The sequence below is a fragment of the Rhagoletis pomonella genome, unplaced genomic scaffold, assembly GCF_013731165.1.
Source record: "Rhagoletis pomonella isolate Grant_MI unplaced genomic scaffold, Rhpom_1.0 Rhpom_scaffold_00004, whole genome shotgun sequence".
Classification (NCBI taxonomy): domain Eukaryota; kingdom Metazoa; phylum Arthropoda; class Insecta; order Diptera; family Tephritidae; genus Rhagoletis; species Rhagoletis pomonella.
Window position 1 is genome coordinate 71,844,029 of NW_023458558.1, and position 7,749 is coordinate 71,851,777.

Genomic DNA, 7,749 nt, shown 5'->3' on the forward strand with positions numbered 1-7,749 from the left:
TTAATAATTGCGCCGGGTATTTAATGTTCGGCTCCGCCCGAACTTAGACTTTCTTACTTGTTCTTTTTTTAATTTAGGAACTTCGATAATGCCATAACTAATCGCCATTTATGTACATATGACCATACTTATTTTATTATGCAGCTCATTTTAAAGGGGAGGGGGTTGAGTATGGTAAGAAAATAACTTGTGTCAAAATCAAACTAATTGGACAATGTTTTTGAGTACTACCACAAACATATACTCATCATTTGAACATACAAAAAAGCAGTAAAGTCTGTTTTACGAAAGCCAAGTATGTTTAACATTTTATTTACTGCCTTTACACTTGTTTTAACGTTTTCCATCTTTTTACATTAAAATAATGCAATATTTTACCTGCTATTAATTTCGCACAGAAAAAGTAATCATTTGACCTAATGTGCATATGCCGCACCAAACTCAATGTTGCCTTGTGTGATTTGTAAAACGCAACCAACTGAAATTTGACATCACGATTTTATGATAGTTCCTTTTAATAGAAATGTTGTCGCCTTTTGCAAAATTCTAGGAATCTAATGGAGCACCTAAATTGATATGTATGTATCACTATTTGACCACTTGGGTCAGCCTCGTAGAAAAACGTTTTGCAGTGGTATTCTGACAATCGCTACGGTTGTTACGATTATCCTTGAAACCTCGTCCGGATTTCCCAAATCGCTCGGTTCGTATCGCTGGATTGTTAAATGAATGCAGTCGATGACCAAATTGTAGTACAATTAACTTTATTGTACAACAAACAATTTACAATACTCGCTAATACAGTAAAAACACTTTACAATACTTGTTAAAGCAATAACAGCGCTTAACTAAACTTGGTAACACAATTAAACTTATATCTTGCTTATTCGCAACTCACTTCTCTGCTCACTTTACTTGTAGCTTGCTGTCTTGTAACTTGTAACTAACTCCCTTCGCTGTGGCGGCGCCCTTATATACCTGCGCTCGTACTTATGGCAACCAGCGTTGCCATTTTAGACGTTTTCCGGCTAGATTTAGCCGGTTTTGATAGCAACTAGCCGGAGAAAATTCGATCTTGCCGGCAGCCGGTTTGTAAAAAAAAGTTAGCCGTTTTTAGCCGATTTTACTATTTCCCTAATTTTCAGGTGCAAAAAGTAAACAAGTTGTTCGAAAGCAATAATGCAGACCCAATGAAGATTTTTAATGAACTCGATGTTTTACTTTCGCATCTATGCTCCCTAGTGGTTATTAGCGCGGACACATTTGATCCTATATGCTCCCCGTTGGAACCATACCTTGCTCCATTTCCTCAGTTTTATCACAGTTTTGAAGAGTATTTAAAAACAAAAGTAAGCACAAACGCTTTTGACCACGAAGCCGAGAAAATAATTCGAGAAAATGGTCGCTATTTTATTATCACTTTAATAAAGGAATTACGCCAACGCCTCCCTACAAATATTGCCACACTAAAAAAATTGACTTTTTTCGGTTGGAAATGCATTAAGAGTAATTAAACCAAAAGTATTTGTTCAACTACAGCAACAAAAACGCAAATATAATGCTGACGAAATAACATCCATAGAGATGCAACGGCAACGGTTAACGTTACACACCTGGAGTAATTTAGACTCAACTGTAAAATTTTGGGCCGAAGTTTATCAATTTCGAAATGCCCTAGGAGAAAACCCTTTTGCTGACCTTTGCAACCTACTTTTTAGTTTTCTTGTTTTGCCTATAAGTAATGCAGAAGTAGAGCGAATATTTAGTTCAATGAATATAATAAAAACTAAGCAAAGAAATCCGTGCGTTAAAACGTTAAACGCTATTTTATATATAAGATTCGGTTTAAAATGTGAAGAAAAATGCTGCCATAATTTTACTGTAGATGACGATCTCTTAAAATTAATGAATTCAGGTGATATATACAATAGTGAATAGTACATATTGATGATGAGGAATATACACTCGATATAAATTAATGGTGTTAACTAGTCTTTCGTTTCTTGCGATTTATTTAAATAAAGCATGTGAATTTTCACTAAAACATTTTAGCCGTTTTTTGCCAGTGTCTATGTGAAATTTCACTAAAACATTTTAGCCGCTTTTAGCCGCTTTTTTTTGCCAATCTAGCCGGTCGGCCCAAAAAGTTCTGGCAACACAGATGGCAACTCTAGAACGTTCTTAATCTTATCGCTCATTCTCTTTCTCTCGCTCTCGTTTCTCTTTGTGGAACATTTTACGTCATTCCTCGAACATTCTGCTTATTTCTCGTTGTTCGCTTCGCGTTGCCGCAGTATTTGTCACACTGCCCTCCACCTAAGTCTGATCGTCCCGATCAGACATACTTGCCGCTCCAACCGCTGCAAGTCTTTCCAAGTGGACCACTTTCATCTTGGTCCTCGGTAGGGATTGCAAAGTCGACTTCGACTTTCGACCAAAATCGACTTTTTACACCTGAAAGTCGTATTTTAGTGATCGACTTTCAGTTTATGGAAGTCGACTTTTCACTTTCGACTCTCGACTTTTTTTAAATTTATTTGGCAATAAAAACTGATCTTCTAACGAGCTCGCGGAGTGCTGTTTGGTCGTATTTAAAAAAATTGTCAATAAAACTGAAGTGAAATGTGAAAAGTGTGGTAGCGAAATGAATTTTAATGACAGTACAACAGTACAAATCATTTAAGAGCAGCGCATAAAATTATTATACGAAAACAAATTCCTCAAATTTGTTAATCGTTTGTCTCCACAATGTTCAGTTAATAATGAGGTAAGATAAACATATTATATTATATTATACTTATTTATTTTAACAATTTCATGCAAGAAAGTTTTTCTGCTTGAGTTTATGTAAGTTTTTACAGACAGTCTTTGGTTCGAATTTGACCAATCCGTAAGATACATAATTTTAAACACCGCTAAAAACGTTGCTGGTAGGATTCCAGTTAATATGCGACATTAGCCGTGTGGATAGTCCCAATCCACTAGCTGTCTGGGCTACTCCCATATTTATCCATGCTTATAAAGTGGCACTTATATTTCTACCAATACCCGCCAATTCTGCTCCATCGGAAAGGCCACATTTTTCCGAAATTACCAAATATCGATTAAAAAAATTTTTAGAATTTTTTTTTTTGCGAATTAAAATTTTTTTTTCAAAAATAAGCATTTTGATGCTGGATAACTGAAACAATTTTCAAAATTTTTAAAAATCCTTTAGTGTCTGTTTTTTTTACCTAGCATTTAATTTCACTAAATTACAGATTATTCTAAATACCACTAGTAAATCATGATATTTTTGGCGTATTCTGACTCTTATATTTATAGCTAGTATATGAGTTATATGCAGAGTATACTTAATACATTTTCTTTTTATTAAAAAAGTCGAACAAAGTCGACTTTCCTTCGTGGATCGATCGACTTTTAAAGTCGACTGTACAGAGTCGATCGAAAACTCGAAAGTCGACTTTCTAGTGAAGTCGAACAACCCTAGTCCTCGGTCTCCCCATTGTCTGGATTTGATGCACTGCGTCCTTCAGCCGTTTATTAATCTTCGAATCTCTCCAGTCACGTCTTTGCTTGGAGTTGAAGCTTTGCTTCTGCTGCGACATGTACAACCACCATGCGTTACTCGACATTACTTCCGGCTTATCTCCGGGAGTGCACCATCTCACATGGTCGTGCTTCTGCCGGCCACTGGTGGTGACCATACCATGTCTCTTCTCGTGGCACCCTTCTCGCCAGATCTATGCCGCATCATCTGTCCATGACACCCAGACTCCCGCCTTCGTGCTGCACTGCCTTTAGCACATCTTGCTACATCCGGATCCTTACACTGAAACTTTCCCAGTGTTTCCGCATCTCGCTCCTTCGCCGGCTTCAACCTCATTGACCGGACATGTATAACCTCATCCTTGGCTTCCGGCTTAACTGCTTGCCTTTGCCGACCACGTTTTTCGGGACACTTCAAAGCGCGCCTACTGCTCCCACAGCCGCCTCCATTTCCGGCCACCGGCGTATCACCATTGCAACGCGGTTCAGTGGCTTTCCTCCTGCCGGAAACACTGCCTGGCTCGCCATGACCCCTTCCTTGTTGCGACCTCTTCTTCTCTGAGCTGGCGGACCCTCACGCTTTTCCTGTATCGGTGAACCGATCAATCTTCATGCCTTGGCCAAGTAAGAAATCCACGCCGAGGATGACTTCATCCACAATGTCTGCCACTATAAACTTAGTGTACGAGGCCACATCGTCTATTATTACCTCGCATGGTACTTCGCCTAACACTTGGGTGCGTTCACCAGTTGCAGTCTGCAGCTTTGCTCCAGGTAGTGGCTTCACATAAGAAGTGGCCTAATCCGGTCGAATAATGGAATGTGTCGCTCCAGTATCCACTGTCAGTACTCTCTCCTGCCCATTCACACATCCACCAACAGTGAGGTTGCATGATTTCCGGCCAATTTTGGAGACGGAGATTATGGGCCCTTCAACATCTGGAGCCAGCACGCGGCCCTTCCTGCTGGCTCGTTTCAGTTTAACGACTGATTGGAGTTGGCTTCGTCTCCTTCAGCCCTGCGTTTGCTTCCTGCTGAATTGTTGAGCACACTGGAACTTGCGCTGCAATTGCGGGCGAAGTGGCCTGGCTTTCCACATTTAAAACATTTGCCAGAGCCATGCTTTTTCTCGCCCAGCGGTTGGATAATCTTCTTCAGCATTTCATTTGTCTCGTCCGGTGTTTCTACTTCTACGCGATGTGCTTTGTAGGCTGGTCTACTTAGGAGTGCTGCCGTTTCACGTGTCTGAGCATACGAGATGGTTTCAGCAAATGTTGCCTTTGGATTCGCGTACGTCTCTCGCTTGGTATACACGTCCCGCATTCCGTTGATGAACCTCTGGATTTTTACTCTTTCGAGGTGCTCACCAGATGCATCTCCAATTACCAAATGAGCCAACCTTCAACCTCAGAGGCGAATTCCTGTAAAGTCTCGTTGGATTTCTGGCAGCGATTCTCCAGCTCCATCTGGTAAATCTGTCTCCGGTGCTCGCTACCATAACGTCTTTCCACTGCACCCATTAACGTATCGTAACTGTTCCTTTCACAGTCGGGAATAGTCTGCAAGATTTCTGCCGCTGGTCCTTTCAATGCAACGAATAGTGCAGCGGATTTATCCTCCATGCTCCAATGATTTGCTGCAGCCGTTTTTCGAACTGGAGCTTAACGACCTGGAACGGAATCGTGCCGTCAAAGGATGGAGTTTTTGCGCTCGTCGAAGTAGCTGGACGATTCAATTGTAAATCACGAAGACGACCTTCCAACTCCTCTACCTTTGTCTCGACTTTCTCCTGTCTCTCTTCGATTTCGTCCTGTATTTGTGTAATTTTTGCATCCTGTGCTTCCAGCTGGGATGATATACGTGTCTCTTGTGCCAGTAGCTGAGTTTCTAGCCGGGATGACACCTGCGCTGATACCTCTGAAGATATACGTGTCTCCAGCGTTTGCATCTGGGATGACAGCTGCGATGACATCTGTGACATGCGTGTATCCTGTGCTTGCATCTGTGACGACAGCTGTGATGACATCTGTGACATGGCAGCCAATAACGTTTTCATGTCTATAGCTGTTAATGAACTAAGAGCCTTTTGGTGTTCTTCAACCTTCCCGGATGTCTGCTGCACATCCTTCGACGAACAAGCAGCTTCATCCTTCTGTTCGTCCTTTGCGGATGCATCGTCGGGTTTACCCTGGAAGTCGTATTTGTCCACGTCGATGCCTTCAGCTTCCATAGCCTCCCGCAATCGGGATAAGAACTCCACTTTTCTTCCGGAGGTGGCCAAATTACGCTTTTCCAGCTCTTGTTTCAGCTCCTCAATCTTTAAGTCCCGAATTTCGCCATTTTCAGTAGTTTATCCTTCGGGATTTATTTAACAATCCCGCTTCTGACACCAATTGTTACGATTATCCTTGAAACCTCGCCCGGATTTCCCAAATCTCTCGGTTCGTATCGCTGGATTGTTAAATAAATGCAATCGATGACCAAATTGTAGTACAATTAACTTTATTGTACAACAAACAATGTACAATACTCGCTAATACAGTAAACACACTTTACAATACTTGTTAAAGCAATAACAGCGCTTAACTAAACGTGGTAACACAATTAAACTTATATCTTACTTATTCGCAATTCACTTCTCTGCTCACTTTACTTGTAGCTTGCTGTCTTGTAACTCGTAACTAACTCCCTTCGCTGTGGCGGCGCCCTTATATACCTGCGCTCGTACTTATGGCAACTCTAGAACGTTCTTAAGTTTATCGCTCATTCTCTTTCTCTCGCTGTTCGCAGTGTTCATCCAACTTGACGTTTCTCTTTGTGGAACATTCTACGTCATTCCTCGAACATTCTGTCTATTTCTCGTTGTTCGCTTTGCGTTGCCGCAGTATTCGTCACAATATATATATGTATCAAAAATCGACGGGATTCTTTACCAACTTAAAACTCGAATATTATTACCCTGGATTTTAATGGGCTATCAAACTGCATACTCAAAAAAATTCTAAAAAAGCCGAATAAAAATTGTAAATCTAGCTGAAACTTTGCGGATGTTTTATAATTTTTGCACAAAGTTTGAAATGTGGATTTATATTGTGTTAGTTACATAATGAGCTAGGCTTTTATAAAAAAAATAATAAACATTAAATAAACAAAAGAAAAACAGCCAAAATCGATCAAAATGTTGATGACATACCCCTCTATTCTAACAGAGTCACAAAACTTAGCTCATCACTGTGGTGATTTCTAGTGCGCCGAGAAATGTGTCACAAAAAATTCGATTTTGAGTACTAGAAAAATTCACACAAATTTAAAAATTTGTATTGTAGCGGCATATTTTTTGCAGCGGCAAGCTTTGAGGCGCAGTAGAAATCACAGCAGTGATGAGCTAAAGTTTGTGACTTTGTTAGAATACGGCTGTTAATCAGCTGATCTCATGTGTCTGTATAAAATGATTTTTATTATAACGATCTCAAACCAGTTTACAATAGTGGTATTCACCAAATTGTTGTCAACAGTCGTTGCTTGAGCCCATCTGAGTGCCAGGGCACTTGCTCACTTTGGTGAATACCACTAATGAATTTTAAATGTGCTCTGTCGAAATGACATTTAAATATACCTTACGTACATATGTACCTTTGTATACAATAAAAGTTTAATAAGAACAATTCTGTGTGCATACATGGAAAAGACGTTTTTTCAAACGAAGAGGGACGTTTTCTCATGCGTGAAACCTGGCAACACTGGTTACTGGATATTTTATGCTGGAGAATACGAAAGCACAACTTATCTCTTCGGCAACGTTTCCCATTTATAACAATGTGCTAAATATATACTTAATCAATAGTTCACAGTTTGAATTATACCGTCGAATATCATAATGAGCAAACCTGAATACTCTTTTATTTAACAAATTGAAATTGTGTGTTATATTAAAAGCCTACAGGTATGCAGCTACGTTATGTTGCACAACTCCTCTTAAGAAAGTATCTTACTTAATGGTAAATATGGTAACCTTACCAACATGAGAAAATTGGCTATCAATGGCGTACGTTAATTTCAAAAGGCAAAAACTCACTCACATTTGTACACTCACGACTCTCTTTCGAAGTTCGGCAGCGCAGTTGCTTGCTCTGCCGGCTGCTCTGCCGGTTAATACGGAATTGCTTCTCATTGATGCTCTCAGTTGATTTTCTGCGCTCA